The sequence below is a fragment of the Onychomys torridus genome, chromosome 1 (genome assembly GCF_903995425.1).
Source record: "Onychomys torridus chromosome 1, mOncTor1.1, whole genome shotgun sequence".
Taxonomy (NCBI): Eukaryota; Metazoa; Chordata; class Mammalia; order Rodentia; family Cricetidae; genus Onychomys; species Onychomys torridus.
In genome coordinates this window covers 23,816,923-23,838,091 of record NC_050443.1, presented here as the reverse complement: position 1 = coordinate 23,838,091, position 21,169 = coordinate 23,816,923, and the positions used below count along the sequence as shown (strand labels likewise).

At 40.3% G+C, this 21,169-nt stretch overlaps 1 pseudogene; it reads left to right on the top strand.

Annotated features, from left to right (window-relative positions):
* The first annotated feature begins 1,700 nt into the window (after nt 1-1,700).
* Nucleotides 1,701-2,470, top strand: LOC118592142 (annotated as a pseudogene).
* Nucleotides 2,471-21,169: the final 18,699 nt, after the last annotated feature.

Genomic DNA, 21,169 nt, shown 5'->3' with positions numbered 1-21,169 from the left:
CTCATAAGTGGAATCTAGATAACCAGACTGTAACTCACAACTCCAGGGAGGCTACCTAGTAAAGAGGACCTTAAGAAAGACACAGGTATCCCCCAGAGACAGAGGAATGGATGAGATCTACATGAGCAAATGGGGTAAGGGGTGTAATGGAGGATAAGGGTCTGGAGAAAGATATCTTAGGGGAGTGGGAGGTCCCAGATGGATCAGGAACAGTGTGGGAGAACAAGGAATGAGATACCATGATAAATGAAGGCTCCACGGGAATAGGAAGAAGCAGAGTGCTAGAGAGGTCCCCAGAAATCCACAAAGATACCTCCACTATAGACTACTTCCAATGGTTGAGAGGATGCCTAAGCTGACCTAGTCTGGTGATCAGATGGCCCAACACCCTAACTGTCATAACCCAGTGACTGATGGAAGCAGATACAGAGATCCATGTCCAAGCCCCAGGTGGAACTCCAGGAGTCCAATCAGTGAGAGGATTATATGAGCAAGAGATATCGAGACCACAATTGGAGAAAGCTCAGGGACAAATAGCTAAACTAGTGTAAACACATGAACTGTGAACCAGTAGCTGAGGAGCCCCCATGGAACTGGACTAGGCCCTCTGGATAAGTGAGACTGTTGATGAGTTTGAATTGTTTAGGAGGACCCCAGGCAGTGAAATGGGGACCTGTTCTTGGTGCATGAGCTGGCTTCTTGGAACCTAGGGCCTATGCTGACACATATTGCTCAGCCTTAGCAAAGGGAGGAGGGGACTGGACCTGCCTCAACTGAATCTACCAGGCTGGGCTGACTCCCCAGGGGAGACCTTGCCTTGGAGGAGGTATGAATGGGGGTGGGGTGGGAGGAGGTAAGACAGGGGAATCCGTGGCTGATATGTAAAAGTAAATTAATTATAAAATAAAAATAGTTTTTAAAATACTTCTAAACATTCATTCAAAATAAAAAAATACAATGCACAAGACGGATGTCTCCTGGCACCTGGAGACAAAACCAAAAGGAGGACACCAATCCCAAGCCATCCCCATCTATACAAACTAAATTCAAATACAAATCAACCAAAGGGATCCAAATCCATCCAAAGAACCTTCTGCAGGTACAAATTTTGGGCTCACTTACAAAAGGATATCCAAAAGTCCATTTACAAAAGGATGTCCAAGTGAAAGAAAACATAGAAAACACAAATATAAACACAGACATACAGAAAACATACTAGCTGGCTTTGGGTCATAGTCCTGATGGGCTTGGGGCATACTGGGACAAACCCCCAAATGTTATTCCCAGATCTCAGAGACCCCTAAAGACCACCAATGAAGACTGAATACCACCTGTAAAAGCAAAGAGCCTTTATTTTAAGAGTGTTTATTTCCTCTTGGAGTTTGGACTCTCTGTCCAAAGCAGCAGTGAGAGCAGAGAGCACTGAGCCCAGGCAGGATGATTTTTTTTTATCATAACAAAGGTTAGAGAAGATATCCTGGGTTCAAGTCCCTGATTGGCTGACATTTGTCTAGTGACATATGTAATATTTTGAATGTCAAGTATGTCCCTGGGTGGTGTCAGCTCATGGCTTTTTCTGTATCCTGGTGTTACCTGCCAGTAAGCCTGTTACAGAAGCTGTGTCTAAGGGCCTAAGTCTGTCATGGCAGTTATATGGTCAAGCTGTTTTGGGCACCCCCACAGTGTTCGAGACTGTGGCCATGGCTGAGACCTCAGGGCTTGTGGAGGTAAAGCCAAAGATAGACAAGGAGTGTATCCTCATCACCAAGCTGGGCTGCCTAGTTAAGGACATGAAGATCAAGTCCCTGGAGGAGATCTACCTGTTCTTCCTTCCCATTAAGGAACCTGAGATTATTGATTTATTCCTGGGTGCATTCCTAAAGGATGAGGTTCAAAAGTGCATGCCAGTGCAGAAACAGACTTGGGCTGGGCAGTAGATCAGCTTCAAGGCTTTTGTCATTATTGGGGACAACAAATGGTCATGTTGGTCTTAGTGTTGAGTGCTGCAAGGAAGTAGCCATTGCCATTGAGGGACCATCATCTTGGCCAAGCCTCCATTGTCCCTCATCTTGGCCAAGCCTCCATTGTCCCTGTGTTGAGAAGTTACTAGAGGAATAAGATTGGCAAGCCCCACATTGTTCCATGCAAAGTGACAGGCCATTATGGCTCTGTATTGGTGATACTCATCCCTTCCCACAGAGGCACTGGCATCATCTCTGCTCCTGTTCCCAAGAAGCTATTGATGATGCCTGTTTTATGACTACACATCAACCAGGGTCTGCACTGCCATCCTGGGAAACTTTTCCAAGGTCACCATTGATGCCATCTCTAAGACCTACAGCTACCTGACTCCCAACCTCTGGAAAGATACTGGGTTCACCAAGTCTTCTTATCAGGTTTCACTGACCATCTTGTGAAAACCCACACCAGAGTTCAGAGAACCCAGGCTCCAGCTGTGGCCACCATATAAGGGTTTTATACAAGAAAAACAAAGTAAATTAAGTCTGTTAAAAAGAAAGAAGAAAAAGAAAGGGTACTTACTGGGTCATGCTCATATTGTAGAACTTCCAAAAAATTATTATCCACATAATTCTCTATATGTACATTATAAATTAATAAAGAACTTCACTTTAAAAAAAGAAAGGAAGGAAGGAAGAAGGAAGAATGGAAAGAGAGGTAAAGAAAACCTGACTCAAGAGTCTCATATTGGCATAAGAATGTCAGAGAATTCCCACAGCATTTCACTATCTCAGCTCCATTCACAGGTGGTGGATGTTTCTGTACAACCTCAGCCACTACTCACCACCCTCCAAATGTTGCTGTAAACCAGTCCTGGCTATCCTAGACTGCCTGCCAGGGATTGGGTTTAAAATAGACACATGACAATGAGAACAGCTATAGCACTTGTTAGCCCAAATTTTCCTGGTCCCTTTGTGTTTGAGTGGGGCATGCACCCTATCTGATGCATGAGCAGAAGCCATGTGCATCATTTGAAAACTGCAGCATTTGGAGGCCAGTGGGAGACTCTCCAGGGCCATGTTCCCTTTGCTCATCCACCAACAGTGTTCTAGATGGCACTGTTCCTTCATAGGGTCCCTGAGTCCCTGTGATTATTAGTGTTTGTTGTCAACTTGGCAGGGTCTGGGATCATCTAGGAGATGAGCCTGCAGTCATGCATGTGAGGGATAATTTAACCTCTGGGCAGGATTGTGAAGAATTATGTTGATTAGCTTCATTGAAGTGGGAAGACTCACACTTAAAGTGGGCAGCTCCATTCTCTGGCCTTGGGTACAGGACTGTATAAAATGAGAAAGCTATCTGGGCACAAGCATTCATCACTCTGTTTCTTGCTTGGAGATGCAGTGTGACTCCCTGTCTGAAACTCCTACTGCCATGGCTTCACACCATGATGAACTCTCCCCTTGAATTGTGAGCCAAAATAAACCTCTTTTTCCTTAACTTCTTTCAGAGTATTTTATCATAACAGCAGGAAAAGGGACTAAGACTTTACACCATTACACACAACAGAGAAAAACAGACTTATTTGGTCACTGAGGCTTTAGGATGTTTTGTGACTGATATATAACCTAATTTATCCAGACCATTACAAACCAGTAGGGTAATAGGGTAGTTCCTTTGTTTCTAAAAGTAAAATATAGAACAAGAGCATGTAAATAAGTCCCTTGTCTTCCTCTAAGAAGTGTCATATCAGGACAAGAACCCTTGAGATGATATTTTTAATAAAAATGAACCCCATGGGCTCATATATTTTAATACTTAGTCCCCAGTTGGCAGAACTATTTGGGAAGGATTAGGAGGCATGGTCTTGGTGGAGTGGTTGTGTCACAGGCTTTGAGGCTTCAAAAGCCAACACCATTCCCAGTTCTCTCTGTCTACACCTCTTGCTTTTGGTGAGATGTAAGTGCTCAGACACTGCTCCAGCACTGTCACTGTGCCTGTATAGCTGCTGCCATGCTCCTTGCTGTGGTAGTCAGTGACTTGCCTCCTGAAACTGGAAACAAACCTCTAATTAAATGCTTTCTTATACCTTGCCTTGGTCATGATGCCTCTTCACAGCAATAGAAAAGTAGGTAAAACACTGGGGCTCAGCCCCTACCTCAAAATTAGAAGCTAGTATGAAGAAAAGCCCTACCCAAAGGAAACCACAGACAAAAAATGGCAGCAAGAGTGAGGGAAGTGGAATCCTGGGGCTGGAAAGATGTCTCAACAGTTAAGGGCACTTGTTCTTGCATAAGTCCTTTGTTCAGCTCCCAGCACCCACATGGAAGCTCCCAACCATCCTTAACTCAAGTTCTAAGAATATGATACCCTCTTCTGTCCTCCATGGGCACAAGACATACTCATGGTGCACATACATACATGCAGACAAATGCTCACACACATTAAATAAAATAAAAACATTTAAAAAGAAAAGAAGTGGAATTTTGCAGGGTGTAGTCAAACCATTGAATCAGCCACCTCTGAACTGCTGAGTTCTCAACTCCCTGTTGTGTGAAATAAATCATTTCTCTTTTTTACCCACTGTATATCTAAAACTTGCCTCAAACTCATGATTCCTCCACCTCTGTCTCCCCTGTGGGATTATAAACTTGTGGCACCACACCTGGAATTAAAGTTTCCTCTTACTTAAGCCAGTTTAACTTAGAATTTCTGCTACTTGTGAATGAAAACATCCATACCGATGAATGAGTGTGAACATGTTTCCTCCACAAACAACCATTGGAAGTTGGTTTCCCAACTTTACTAGGAAGAAACTACACTCAAGTGCAAAGCCTCAGCCAGGAGAGCTCCCTCCTCCTGATCAGAACACTATCGAGACTGAAAGATGGATCAGCCAGATTGAAATACAAAAAACAAACTCAAAATTGACCTATGCTTTAAAAACAGCAGTAGAGTTTGTTCCTATAAGCGAAAATTATAGAGGCAGCCATAATTCTAAGGAAAAGTTAGGAATCTGCCTTTCTCTGTCTTAATTACATTTTCCTTTTATTTATTTTTGTTTTGCTTTGCTTTTTTTTTTGGTTTTTGAGACAGAGTTTCTCTATGTAGTTTTGTGCCTTTTTCCTAGAACTCACTTGGTAGCACAGGCTGGCCTTGAACTCACAGAGATCTGCCTGACTCTGCCTCCTGAGTGCTGGGATTAAAGGCGTGCACCACCACTGCCTCGCTTGCTTTGCTTTTTAAGACACTCTCTTTCTCTTTATCCCAGCCTGGCCTAGATCTCATGATTCCTCTGATTCTTTAGGGCTGGGATCACAGATGTGAACCTCCATGCCTAGCTCAACTACATTTTGATCTCAGTTGGAATTTCTTACCAATTGATTCTGGGAAGCATTTGTCTCCATTTTGACCAGCTCAGCTTCTCAGGGTAAAAGATATCTCTTTTTTAATAGTGCCAGACAAGGGCCTGGAACATGGTCCTAGTTAATTTGTCAATTTGGCACAAATTAGAGGCATCTGAGAGTAATGCTTCAATTGAGAAATTGCCTAGATCACTTTGGCCTGTCAGTATATTCTGTAGTGAATTGTTTCGACTATCACTTAATGCAGGAGGGCCCAGCCTACTGTGCAATACCATCTCTAAGTGAGTGGCCCTGTGTTGTATAAGAAAGCTAGCTAAGGGAGAGCCTGTGAGGGATACAGAAAGCAGCATTTCTTCATGATTTCTGCTTCAACTGCTCTAGTTCCTGCCCTGACCACCCTCAGTATTGGACTGTGACCTAGATATGTAAAGCAAATAAATCCTTTCCTCTTTAAGTTGCTTTTGGACAGACTGTTTTATCATATCAATTATGATATGGAACGTGAGAGAAGAAGGGGGTGCTGTCAAGCTGGTTACTGCAGGCCATAGAAACTGGACCTCAAGAAGTATTCTGGGAAGGTATGTGATGTACCCAAAGCACTGATCACTCCAATGACCCCTCTGCAATGATCTTATTGTAACAAACCTTTCTCTGTCCCACCAGCCACTTCTCAAATAATGACATAGAGACATTGTTAGTATTCTGATCCTCCCCTTGGGGACCTGCCTTGCTCTAGGAACTTGGTTTTCGTTCTTTCTGGCCTCTTCAAAAATCCTAGTATTAGGTGCTGAGACTCCTCTGGCTTATCCCAACCCCTATAGAATGTGGTGACTGCCCTCTTTGCCTGTTTGGTCCTTGTTCATCCTCCCTTTATCACTGGAGACACCCATGGCTACAGGCGGTAGGGAGTCCTTTTCCTCAATCTCATCCATAGGAACCATGCTTGTGCTATGTTTTTACATTTATGGCTAATGTGAGTGATCAAGGTCTGCTTCTCCCGAGTCTTACTCTGACTCAGTACTTCACTCTTTTCCTTTCCTCCTTCCCCAAACCTCTTCCACTAATTCTGGTGCATGTGGGGTATTTTCTTGGTGACATACCTTGGCAGGGCCCACCAAATGTACCCATAGCAGATCTGTTCCCTCCCGCTGTAACAAGGCTATTTTCTGCTTCACAAGTGGCTTTGCCTTCCATAATACTACCACTTGGGTCTCTGGCAGACCTACCTGCCTCTGACCATGGCCCTGGATGTGAGACAGTTGGGGAACCAAGAAAAAAAATTCTCCACTTTCTTCCTTCTCCCTTCCTTATGAATTAGATTTACCTATTTGGGAAAACAAAACAAAACAAAACAAAATACAACAAAGCATGTTTTGAGCAGCACCCACATGGCTCTCCTCCATCTTGGCTGATGACATCGTCATGATGCAGATGGCCACATGACTAGCAGCCATCTTTTACTAAGGCTTACTAAGATTAAAAATACATTTAGTTTTCATGACCTCTCTGTTCATTTTATAGAGTAAGGAAGCAACAAGTCTCAAATATTTGGGTTAGTATGGACTTTTTGTATGATGATAGAGATGTAAAGCTATATTTGATTCAACACTGATTTTTACTACTCTATATGATAATAAAAATTTATACTTATAAAGATCTATGCAGATTAACAACAGTTAACTTAGAGATTTGTACCTATTATAAAAATTTAAATAAATGATGTCATATGTTTGATAAATGGGGTATCTGATAAACAAGATATATATTCTATGATGGAGTTTCTGGTATCCCTGAAGGGGTCCTTTTCTCAGAGAGTCCTTTTCTCAGAACTGGGCCACATCCAAGTCACAAGCCTCTTTCTTCCTGTTCCCATTTGGCCCTGGAATCTTTACCCTGTCCCATTTCTTTGCCTTCTCAGTGAATGGATGAATGGTGCTGGTGAGTCATTGGGCAATGCAGAAAACTTATGAGCCATGGCTATGACTACCAGAGTTAGAAACAGATTTATTAGAAAGAAACCAGGCCTAGAGAAACAGAAAGATAGCGTGAGCAGAGAGGAAACAGAAAGAGGAGCACACAGAATGAGAGCATGGAGGTCTGTGTGTGGCTTTTAAGAAGGGTACACAGACCATTTTTTAAATTGGATTGTTCAGTATTTTGAATTCTATTTTATTGAGTTCTTTATATATTCTGGAGATCAGCCTTCTGTCAGATGTGAGGTTGGTGAAGATCTTTTCCCATTCTGTAAGATGACATTTTGTCTTATTGACTGTGTCCTTTGCTCTACAAAAGCTTCTCAGTTTCAGGAGGTCCCATTAACTAATTGTCACTCTCAGTGTCTGTGCTACTGGTGTTATATTTAGGAAGTGGTCCCCTATGCCAATTCATTCCAGACTACTTCCTACTTTCTCTTTTATCAAGTTCAGTGTAACTGGATTTATGTTGAAGTCTTTGATCCACTTGGACTTGAGTTTTGTGCATGGTGACAGATATTGATCTATTTTCATTCTTCTTTATGTTGACATCCAGTTATTCCAGCACTATTTGTTGAAGATGCATTCTTTTTCCCATGGAACAGTTTTGCCTTTTTTTGGTTGAAAATTGTATGTTCATAGGTGTATAGATTAATGTCAGGGTCTTCAGTTCAATTCCATTGGTCCACATGGTGTTTTTTTGCCAGTACCAAGCTGTTTTTATTGCTATAGCTCTATAGTAGAGCTTGAGGTCAGGGATTATGATGTCTCCAGAGGTTGCTTTATTTTACAGGATTCTTTTAGCTATCCTAGGTTTTTTGTTTTTTCATATAAAGTATTGTTCTTTCCAAGTTTGTGAAGAATTGTGTTGGGATTTTGATAGGAATTGCATTGAATCTATATATTGCTTTTGGTAGGATTGCCATTTTTATTATGTTGATTCTACTTATCCATGAGCATGGGAGATCTTTCCGTTTTCTGATAACTTCTTCAATTTCTTTCTTCAGAGATTTAAAGTTCTTATCATACAGGTCTTTCACTTAGTTAGAGTTACCCCAAGGTATTTTATATTATTTGTGGCTATTGTAAAGGATGTTTCTCTGATTTCTTTCTCAACCCCCTTTTCATTTATATATAGGAGGGCTACTGATTTTTTTGAGTTAATCTTGTATCCTGCCCCCTTGCTGAAGGTGTTTATCAGCTGTAGGAGTTCCCTGGTAGAATTTTTGGGGTCACTTATGTATACTATCATATCGTCTGCACATAATGAAAGTTTGACTTCTTTCTTTCAAATTTGTATCCCTTTGATCTCCTTTTGTTGTCTTATTGCTCTAGCTAGGAGTTCAAGTACTATATTGAATAAGTATGGGAAGTGTTGACAGCCTTGTCTTGTTCTTGATTTTAGTTGAATTGCTTTGAGTTTCTCTCCATTTAATTTGATGTTGGCTGTTGGCTTGCTGTAAATTGCCTTTATTATGTTTAGGTATGTTCCTTGTATTCTTGGTCTCTTTAGAACCTTTATCATGAAGGGGTGTTGGATTTTGTCAAAGGCTTTTTCAGTATCCAATGAAATGATCATGTGGATTTTTTTCTTTCAGTTTGTTTATAGGGTGTATCACATTGACAGATTTTTTGTATGTTGAACCATCTTGGCATCCCTGAGATTAAACCTGAGATGGTCATGGTGGATAATTGTTTTGATGTGTTCCTGGATTGGGTTAGCCATTATTGAGTACTTTTGCATCAATGTTCATGAGGGAGATTCATCTGTCATTCTCTTTCTTTGTTGCATCTTTCTGTGGTTTGGGTATCAGGGTAACTGTAGCCTCATAAAAAGTATTTGGTAATGTTCCTTTTCTTTCTACTGTGTGGAATATTTTGAAGAGTGTTGGTATTAGCTCTTCTTTGAAAATAAGGTAGAATTCTGTACTAAAACCACCTGGTCCTGGGCTTTTTTGTTTGGGAGACTTTTAATGACCATTTACTATTTCTTTTGGAGTTATTGGTCTATTTAAATAGTTTATTCCTTCTTGAGGAATTCTTGTAAGGCAACTGAGTTTAGAATTCCCATTCATAAAGGTTATTTAATCACATGCTGTCTCTTGTTAAACAGGCAACAATTCTTTACCAGTAAGCAAAGTCACTATTGGGCAACCTTTGAGATAGTGTGGAAATACCACTTCTGTCTGTTACCAGCAAATACAGAGTGCATTGTATGTAATAGAAGCTACTATTTTTAGGAGTTTCCAAAGCAGAGTTGAACTAGATACAGCTCATGTGTGTAGGAAGCACCGTTATTTGTTCTGATCAAGCTCACTGTTCCTTCTGAACTGGAAACATTGTAAAGGAGAAGGGTGCTTGTTTCTCAAAAGCAGAGTGAATGTTGTGTAAGGGATCTCAGTCCTGAATTTTCCTTCCTAAAGGGAGTTTAATCAAATGCTTTCTCCAGTCCTACTAGCAACAGTTCTTTTCTGATAAGCAGTTTCATTATTGGACTACCTTTGTCCACAGTGGAAAGAGCACTCACCTCTGTTCCCAACAAGTACATTGCATTGGATGTAAGAGATGATACTATTCTTATTAGTTTCCTAAGCAGAATTGAACTAGATATGGCCTATGTGTTTTTAGGAAGCATGGTTCTTTTGTTCTGACCAAGCTCACTGTTCTGGCTGTTTTGGAAACACAGTAAAGTAGAAGTATGCTTCTTTCTCAAAAGCAGAGTGTGTGTCTTATAAGGGAACTTAGCATACAATTCTGCTTCATAAATGGAGGTCAATCACATGCTGTCTCCTGTCCTATGAGCAACAGTTCTTTTCTGGTAAGCAAAGTCACTATTAGGCTCCCATTGAGATACACAGTGGAAATAACACATATATCCATTCCAGGCAAGTACAGTGCACTGGATGTAAGAGAAGCTACTATTCTTATAAGGTTCCTAAGCAAATTGAACTAGATATGGTCCGTGTGTGTAGGAAGCACAGTTCTTTTGTTCTGAGCAAGCTCACTCTTCCTGCTATCTTGGAAACACTGGAAAGCAGGAACGTGCTTCTTGCTGTCTCTGTTTACTCCTGCAAGACACCCAAAAGTTGCTTGCATCCTTCTCTCATTTCTCAGGTAGTATTCTATCCTTCTCAGGTCTTTGATGTAGTTAAAGACTAGAGATAGTTATAATTTTCCTGAGTTATGATAAAAGAGAAGTTAGATATGAAACCTTAGACTCACAAATATAAGATAAATAGATCTCCTTTAATTTTGCCAAATAGACCAGTTATTATAAAGATTAGATATTATAACTGTAATTCTTGCTTGATAATTGTAATTTTACTATGTGAAAGTTAAAAACTTCCTTTTTGAAAAAAAAGAAAAGGGGAAGTGCTATGGGATGTTCTGTATGTTAAAAGTGTTGCTCTGACTGGTTAATAAATAAAACACTGATTGGTCAGTAGCCAGGCAGGAAGTATAGGCAGGGCAAAGAGAGAGGAGTAGAAGTGACATGTGAAGTGTAAGGGACCAGTAAGCCATGAGTCAGTGGCAAAGTATAGATTAATAGAAATGGGTTAATTTAAGATAGAAGAAGTAGATAGCAAGAAGCCAACCATGACCATATAGTTTGGAAGCAATATAAGTCTCTGTGTGTTGGGTCTGAGTGGATTTGGAACTTGCACATGAGAACAATAGTTTCTCTTACATCCAATACTCAGTACTTGCTGGGGACACACATGAGTGGTATTTCTACTGTGTATGTCAAGGGTATCCAACAGTGGCTTTGCTTACAGAAAAGAACTGTTGTTTGTAGGACAAGAGACAGAATGTGGTAAACTCAGTTTCTGAAGGGCAATTCTACACTGAGTTGTTTTATGAGGAACACACTCTCTTTTCAAGAAAGAAACACTCTTCTCTTTAATGTGTTTCCAATGCAGGCAGAAGAGTGTGTTTACACAAAACAAAAGAACTGTGCTTACTACACACACTGGCCATATTCCTTTCAACTTCACTTAGGAAACTGATAAAAACAGAGGCTTCTCTTACATCCAATGCACTGTACTTGCTCAACACAGATTCGAGAGTTATTTCCACTGTAGAAGTCAATGGTAGCCCAATAGAGACTTTGCTTACAAGAAAAGAATAGTTGTTCATATAACCAGATACAACATGAGCTTAAACTCCATTTATGAAATGGAAAACAACACCAAGTACCCAAATGGGAAAAACACTTTTTTTTTTTGAGAAAGAAGCAATCTTCTCTTAATGTGTTTCCAATGAAGGCAGAAGAGTGACCTTGCTCAGAGCATAAGAACTATGGTCCCTACAAACACAGGCAATATCAGAATCAAAACTGCTTGAGAAACTTATAAGAACACTTGCATCTCTTACATCCAATGCACTGTCCTTGCTGGGAACAGATGTGAGCAGAATTTCCACTGTGGATGTCAATGGGAGCCCAATAGTGACTTTGCTTACCAGGAAAGAACTTTTGTTCATAGGAACACAGACAGCATGGGGTTAAACTCCATTTATTAAATTTAATTCAACACCAAGTTCCCTTACTAGTAGAACACTCTGTTTTTCAGAAAGAAGTACTCTTCTCTTTACTGTGTTTCCAATGCAGACAGAAGATTGAACTTGTTCAGAACAAAAGCACTGTGCTTCCTAAAAACACAGGCCATATCACTTTGAACTCTGCTGAGGAAACTGATAAGAACAGTAGCTTCTCTTACATCCAATGCATTGTTCTTCCTGGGAACAGATGACAATGATATTTCCACTGTGTATGTGAATAGGAGCCCAAGAGTGACTCTGCTTTGCTGAAAAGATTTCTTGTTCATAAAACAAGAGACAGAACATGATTAAATTCCATTTAAGAAAGCAAATTCAACACCAAGTTCCCTTACAAGAAACAAACTCTGTTTTTGAGAAAGAAGCAGTCTTCTCTTCAGTAAAGATGAGAGAGCTTGGTCAGAACAATAAAACCGTGCATCCAACACACAAAGGACATATCTCAAATAAGCTCATGAAACTGATAATAACATTAGCTTCTCCTACATCCAATGCACTTTACTTGCTGGGAACAGACTTGAATGGTGTTTTCCCTGCAAATGTCAATGAAGCCCAAGAGAGAATTTTCTTACTAGAAAAGAACTGTTTGTTGGACCAGAGATAGCATGCTGTTAGACTTGGTTTATGAAAGTGAATTTCACACCAAGTTCCCTTGCAAGAAACCAACTCTGTTTTTGAGAAAGAAGCACTCTTTTCTTTACTGTGTTTCCAATGTAGGCTGAAGGGTGAGCTGGCTCACAACAAAAAAAACTGTACTTACTTCACACACAAGCCATATCACTTTCAACTCCGCTTAGGATACTGATAAGAACAGTAGCTTCTCTTACATCCAATTCTCTGTACTTGGTGGGAGCAGAAAAAAAGGTGTATTTCAACTGGGTTTGTCAATGGGAGCCCAATAGTGACTTTGCTTACCAGGAAAGAAATTTTGTTCATAGGACCAGAGACAGCATGTAGTTAAACTCCATTTATGAAAGGGAATTCAACACCAAGTTCCCTTACAAGAAGAACACTCTGTTTTTCAGAAAGAAGTACTCTTCTCTTTACTGTGTTTCCAATGCAGACAGAAGATTGAGCTTGCTCAGAACAAAAGTACTGTGCTTCCTAAAAATACAGGCCATAGAGACCAGCCCCCAGCTCCCATCTGCCCCGGAACTCCAATCTGGACCAGAGGTGAATTCCTGGGGTTATAATCAGAGAGGCAGCTGCCCCTGGGTCACACCCCTGGACACCGGCCATCCCAGGAGGACCTGCCCAACTTGGCCCAAGTTTCTGGTCAATCAGCGGGCACTGTGGGAAGGCTCCACTTTTCCAAGACTGCAGGCACACCCTACAGTCTCCACACCCTGCCCCACACACATTTGTCCGAGAACCCAGCCTCTTCCTGAGACTCAGAGACCAGCCTCCAGCTCCCATCGTGCCCTGGAACTCCCATCTGGACCAGAGAGCCCCCAGCTACCATCCAACCTGGAACTCCCATCTGCAACAGAGCTTCCATCCTGTCCCAGAACTCCCATCTGAACAAGAGGAGCTCCTATCTGCACAAGGTAAGAAGACCACTGAGTCTTCCTGAGACTCAGAGTCCAGCCCCCCAGCTCCTATCTGGCCAGCACTCTCATCTGTACCAGAGCTCCAATCTGGCCCAGAGCTTCCATCTGGCCCAGAAAGAGGCTCACCTAATCTGTCAGCTCATTCTGGACCAAGTACACTGATCAGAACAAGAATGAACCCACAAGGCAGACATCAAGACAGAAGTACATACAACAAAATAAAGAGCATTATGGCATCACCAGAACCTAGCCCTTCTCCAACAGCTAGACCTGAACATCATGGAATAGAAGAAGAAAACAAACTTATAAGTAACATCATGAAGAGGCTAGAGCCTTATATAGAAGAAAACAAAAATAAAGTGGAGTAATAGACAAACAAAAAATAGGAAGAACACTAAAAAACTAGAGGAAAGGACAAATAAAGCAGAAGAAAACAATAAGTCCCTGAAAGAAAATCATGAAAAAGCAAGGGAAACAGTCCAAGACATGAAGAGGGAAATAGAAAAAATGAGGAAGACACTAGCAGAAGGAATGCTGAAAAGAGAAAATCTGAGTAAACAAACAGGAACTTCAGATGCAAGTATAACCAACAGAATGCAACAGATGGAAGAGAAGATCTCTGGTGTTGAAGGTACATTAGAAGAAATAGATTCATCAGTCAAAGAAACACTAAAACCAAAAAAGTCATGATCCAAAATGTCCAAGAAATTTGGGACACCATGAAAAGACCAAACCTACAAATAACAGGGATAGAGGAAGGAGAAGAATACCAACTAAAAGGCACAGAAAATATATTTAACAAGATCATAGAAGAAAACTTTCCCAACGTAAAGAACAAAATGCCCATGAAGAAGCAAGAAGCCTATAGAACACCAAATAGACTAGACACCCCCCCAAAGTCCCCTCACCTCATAATAATTAAACAAAAAAAATGAACAGGATAAAGAAAGAATATTAAGGGCAGCAAAGGAAAAAGGCCAAGTGACTTATAAGGCAAACCCATCAGAATAACACCTGATTTCTCAATGGAGACTTTGAAAGCCAGAAGGACCTGGAGACATGTAATGCAGACACTAAGAGATCATGGATGCCAGCCAAGACTAATATAACCAGCAAAACTCTAAATCATCCTAGATGAAGTGAACAAAACCTTCCAAGACAAAACCATATTTAAATAATAATTATCCACAAACCCAGCCCTACAGAAAGCACTAGAAGGAAAATTCCAACCTAAGAAAGGAAGATATACCCATGAAAACACAGGCAATAGATAACACCACAGCAGTAAACCCCAAAGAAGAGAAGTACACACACACACTACCACCAAAAAATAAAAATAATAACAGGAACGAACAATCATTGGTATCCTTTAATGTCAATGGACTTAATTCTCCTATAAAAAAGACACAGACTAACAGAATGGATACGAAAACAGGACCCATCTTTCTGCTGCATACAAGAAACACATGTCAAGTTCAAAGACAGATACCTTAGAAGAATAAAAGGCTTGGAAAAGACTTTCCAATCAAATGGTCTTAAGAAGCAAGCTGGTGTAGCCATCCTAGGATCCAGCAAAATAGACTTCAAACTAAAATCAATCAAAAGAGATGATGAAGGACATTACATACTCATCACAGGAATGATCCACCAACATGAAGTCTCAATTCTGAACATTTACACCCCAAACACAAGGGCACCCACATATGTAAAAGAAACATTACTAAAGCTTAAATCACATATAAAACCCGACAATTAATAGTGGGAGACTTCAACACCCCACTTTCACCTCTGGACAGATAGGCCAAATTGAAACTTAACAGAAACATAATGGTCTTAACTGATGTTATGGCTCAAATAGATTTAATAGATATCTACAGAACATTCCACCCAAACAAAAAAGAATATCCCTTCTTCTCAGCACCCCATGGAACCTTCTCTAAAATCGACCACATACTTGGCCACAAAGCAAACCTCAACAGATACAAAACAACTGGAATAACCTCCTGTGTTCTGTCGGACACAGGTTTAAAGTTAGATTTCAACAACAGAAAAAAAAAACTACAGAAATCCTACAATCTCATGGAAACTGAATAATGCTCAATGGAATCACCAATGAGTTAAGGAAGAAATAAAGAAAGAAATTAAAGACTTCCTAGTAATCACTGAAAATGAATACACCACATAACCATACTTATGGGACACCATGAAAGCAGTGCTAAGAGGGAAATTCATAGCACTAAATGCCCACATAAAGAATCTGGAGAAATCTCATGCTAGTGACTTGACAGCACACCTGAAAGCCCTTGAACAGGAAGAAGCAAAGTCTCCCAGGAGGAACAGATGCCAGGAAATTATCAAATTGAGAGCTGAAATCAATAAAATAGAAATAAAGAGAACAATACAATGGATTAATGAAACAAGGAGTTGGTTCTTTGAGAAGATCAACAAGAGAAACAAGCCCTTATCCAAACTAACCAAAAGACACAGAGAGAGAGCATCTAAATTAACAAAATCCAAAATGAAAAGGGGGACATAACAACAGACAATGAGGAAATCCAGAGAATCATCAGGTCATACTTCAAAAACCACTACTCCACAAAACTGGAAAATCTAAAAGAAATGAATAATTTTCTGGATAGTTACCACACACCTAAATTAAATCAAGACCAGATAAACCATTTAAATAGTCCAATAACCCCTAAGGAAATAGAATCAGTCATTAAAAGTCTCCCAACCAAAAAAAAACAAAAAAACCCAGGACCAGATGGTTTCACTGCAGAATTCTACCAGATCTTCAAAGAAGACTTAATACCAAAACTCTTTAAATTGTTCCACACAATAGAAGAAGAAGGTATATTACCAAACTCCTTCTATGAGGCTACAATTACCCTGATTCCTAAACCAAACAAAGATGCAAGAAAGAAAGAGAACTACATACCCATCTCCCTCATGAACATTGATGAAAAAATACTAAATAAAATACTGGCAAACAGACTCCAAGAACACATTAAAACAATTATCCACCATGATCAAGTAGGCTTCATCCCTGGAATGCAGGGATGGTTCAACATATGAAAGTCCATCAATGTAATACACAATATAAACAAACTCAAAGAAAAAAACCACATGATCATCTCATGAGATGCAGAAAAGGCATTTGACAAAATCCAACATCCCTTCATGATAAAGGTCTTGGAGCAATCAGGAATACAGGGAACATACCTAAACATAATAAAGGCAATCTGCAGCAAGCCAACAGCCAATATCAAATTAAATGTTGAGAAACTCAAAGCAATACCACTAAAATCAGGAACAAGGCAAGGCTGTCCCCTCTCCCCATAATTATTCAATATAATACTTGAAGTTCTAGCCAGAGCTATAAGACAACATAAGGAGTTTAAGGGGATATAAACTGAAAAGGAAGAAGTCAAGCTTTCCCTATTTGCAGATGACATGATAGTATATATGAGTGACCCCAAAAATTCAACCAAGGAACTGATAACAGCTAATAATAACCTTCAGCATCATAGCAGGATACAAGATCAATTCAAAAAAACCAGTAGCCTCCTTTATACAATAGACAAACAGACTGAGAAGGAAATCAGAGATACATCACCCTTCATAATAGCCACAAATGATATAAAATACCTTGGGGTTACTCTAACTAAGCATGTGAAGTACCTATATGACAAAAACATCAAGTCCCTGAAAATAGAAATTGAAGAAGATGTCAGAAAATGGAAAGACCTCCCATGCACATGGATAGGCAGGATTAACATAGTAAAAATGGCGATCGTACCAAAAGCCATCTACAGATTCAACACAATCCCCAGCAAATTACCAACACAATTATTCACAGATCTGGAAAGACTAATACTCAACTTCATATGGAAAAACAAAAAACCAAAAATAGCCAAAAGAATCCTGTACAATAAAACAACCTCTGGAGGCATCACAATCCCCAACCTCAAACACTATTATAGAGCTACCATAGTAAAAACAGCTTGGTACTGGCATAAAAACCAACATGTGCACCAATGGAATTGAATTGAGGACCATGACATTAACCCGCACACCTATGAACATATAATTTTTTATATAGAAGCCAAAAAAGTAAAATGGAAAAAAGAAAGCATCTTCAACAAGTGGTGCTGGCATAACTGGATGTCAATGTGTAGAAGGCTGCAAATAGATCCATATCTGTCACCATGCACAAAACATAAGTCCAACTGGATCAAAGACCTCAACATAAATCCAGTTACTCTGAACCTGTTAGAAGAGAAAGTAGGAAGTACTCTTGAATGTATTAGCACCAGAGATCACTTTCCAAATATAACACCAGTAGCACAGACACTGAGAGAAACAATCAATCAATGGGACCTGTTGAAACTGAGAAGCTATTGTAGAGCAAAAAACACAGTCAACAAGACAAAGTGACAGCCTAAAGAATGGGAAAAAGTCTTCAACAACCCAACATCTGACAGAGAGCTGATATCCAGAATATATAAAGAACTCAAGAAATTAGACATCAAAATGCCCAACAGGCCAATTAAGAAATGGCCTATAGAACTAAACAGAATTCTCAACAAAGGAAGTTCAAATGGCTGAAAGACATTTAAGGAATTGCTCAACATCCCTAATTATCCAGGAAATGCAAATCAAAATGACTCTGAGATACCACCTTACACCTGTCAGAATGGCTAAGATCAAAACACAGAAGACAGCTTATGCTGGAGAGGATGTGGAGCAAGGGGAACTCTCCTCCACTGCTGGTGGGAATGCAAGCTTGTACAGCCACTTTGGAAATCAATATGGCACTTCCTTAGAAAATTGGGAATCCATCTCCCCCAAGTCCCAGCTGTAGCACTCTTGGGCATATACCCAAGGAATGGTCAATCATACCACAACAGCATTTGCTCAGCTATGTTTATATCAGCATTGTTTGTAGTAGCCAGAAACTGGAAACAACCTAGATGCCCTTCAATTGAAGAATGGATAAAGAAAATATGGTACATATACACAATGGAGTACTACTCAGCAGAGAAAAACAATGACATCATCAGGTTTTCAGGCAAATAGATGGATCTAGAAAAAAACATCCTGAGTGAGGTAACCCAAACTAAGATGGACAAACATGGTATGCACTCACTCATACATGGATACTAGATGTAAAACAAAGATGACTAGACTGCTACACAACTCCAAGGAGGCTACCTAGTAAACGGGACCCTAGGAAAGACACAGACATCACCCAATGACAGAGAAATGGATAAGATCTACATGAACAACCTGGACGACAGTGGGAGTAATGACGGGCAAGATTTGAGGGAAAGAAATCTTACAGGAGCAGGAGATCCCAGCTGGATCAAGAACAGAAAGGGAGAAGAAGGAATAACAGACCATGATAAATGATGACCACATGAGAACAGGAATAGGCAGAGTGCTGGAGAGGTCCCCAGAAGTCCAGAATGATACATCCTATGTAGACTGCTGGCAATTGTTGAGAGAAAGCCTGATCTGACCTAGTCTGGTGATGAGATGGCCAAACACCCTAACTGTCGTGCTGGAACTCTAATCATAACTGATGGAAGTGGATGCAGAGATCCTCAGCCAGGCCCCATGTGGAACTCCATGTGTCCAACTGTCAAGAAAGAGTAGGGACTATAAGAGCGTGAATTGTTGAGACCAAGATTGCAAAAAGCACAGGGACAAATAGGCAAATGAATGGATGCACATGAATTATGAACCAATGGCTATGGAGCCCCCAGTTGGATCAGGCCCTCTGGATAAGTGAGACAATTGAATAGCTTGAACTGTTGGGGAGGCACCCAGTCAGAGGGACCCGGAACTGTCCTTAGTGCATGAGCTGGCTGTTTGGAAACTTGGGCTTACACAGGGACACTTTGCTTAGCCTGGAAGGAGGGGACTGGACATGCCTGTACTGAATCCACCAGGTTTAATTGAAACCCCAGTGGATTCTTGGCCCTGGAGTAGATGGGAATTGAGGGCAGGGGATGCAGGGAAGGTGGGAGTGGAGGCAAAAGGGGGGAGGACAGGGGAACCCATGCTTGATGTGTAAAATTAAAACACAAATATAATAATAATAATAGTACTAATAAAAAACATAGGCCATATCACTTTCAACTCTGCTTAGGAAACTGATAAGAACAGTAGCTGCTCTTCAATCTAATACTCTGTACTTACCGGGATGAGAAACGAGTTGTATTTCAACTGCGTTTTTCAATAGAGCTTAATAGTGACTGTGTTTCTCGGGAAAGAACGACTGTTCATAGGACCAGAGCCTGTATGTGGTTAAACTCCATTATTGAAAGAGACTTCAACACCAAGTTCTCTTACAAGAAGAACACTCTGTTTTTCAGAAAGATGCACTCTTTTCTTTACTGTGTTTCCAATGCAGACGGAAGAGTGAGCTTGTTAAGAACAAAAGAACTGTGCTTCCTAATAACACAGACCATATCACATTCAACTCTGCTTAGGAAAGTGATCAAAACAGTAGCTGCTCTTCAATCTAATACTCTGTACTTACCGGGATGAGAAACGAGTTGTATTTCAACTGCGTTTTTCAATAGGAGCTTAATAGTGACTGTGTTTCCGGGAAAGAACGACTGTTCATAGGACCAGAGCCTGTATGTGGTTAAACTCCATTATGAAAGAGACTTCAACACCAAGTTCTCTTACAAGAAGAACACTCTGTTTTTCAGAAAGACGCACTCTTTTCTTTACTGTGTTTCCAATGCAGACGGAAGAGTGAGCTTGCTAAGAACAAAAGAACTGGGCTTCCTAATAACACAGACCATATCACTTTCAACTCTGCTTAGGAAACTTATCAAAACAGTAGCTGTTCCTCAATCTAATACTCTGTACTTACCGGGATGAGAAACGAGTTGTATTTCAACTGCGTTTTTCAATTGGAGCTTAATAGTGACTGTGTTTCCCGGGAAAGAACGACTGTTCATAGGACCAGAGCCTGTATGTGGTTAAACTCCATTATTGAAAGAGACTTCAACACCAAGTTCTCTTACAAGAAGAACACTCTGTTTTTCAGAAAGACACACTCTTTTCTTTACTGTGTTTCCAATGCAGACGGAAGAGTGAGATTGCTAATAACAAAAGACTGTGCTTCCTAATAACACAGACCATGTCACTTTCAACTCTGATTAGGAAAGTGATCAAACAGTAGCTGTTCCTCAATATAATACTCTGTACTTACCCGGATGAGAAATGAGTTGTATTTCAACTGTGTTTTTCATTTGGAGCTTAACAGTGAGTGTGTTTCCCGGGAAAGAACACATGTTCATAGGACCAGAGGACTGTATGTGCTTAAACACCATTGATGAAAGATACTTCTTCACCAAGTTCTCTTACAGGAAGAACACTCTGTTTTTAAGAAAGATGCACTCATTTCTTTACTGTGTTTCCAATGCAGACGCAAGAGTGACCATGCTAAGAACAAAGAACTGGGCTTCCTAATACACAGACATATCACTTTCAAACTCTGCTTGGAAACTGATCAAAACAGTATCTGCCTCAATTTCTAATTCGTCTGGTACTTACCGGGATGAGAAACGAGTTGTATTTCAACTGCGTTTTTCAATGGAGCTAAATAGTGACTATGTTTCAAGGAAAGAACGAACTGGTTCATAGGACCAGAGCTGTATGTGGTTAAACTCCATTATTGGAAAGAGACTTCAACACCAATTCTCTTATGGTTTAGCTCCCATTTTCTACCACCATTTCTGCTCTG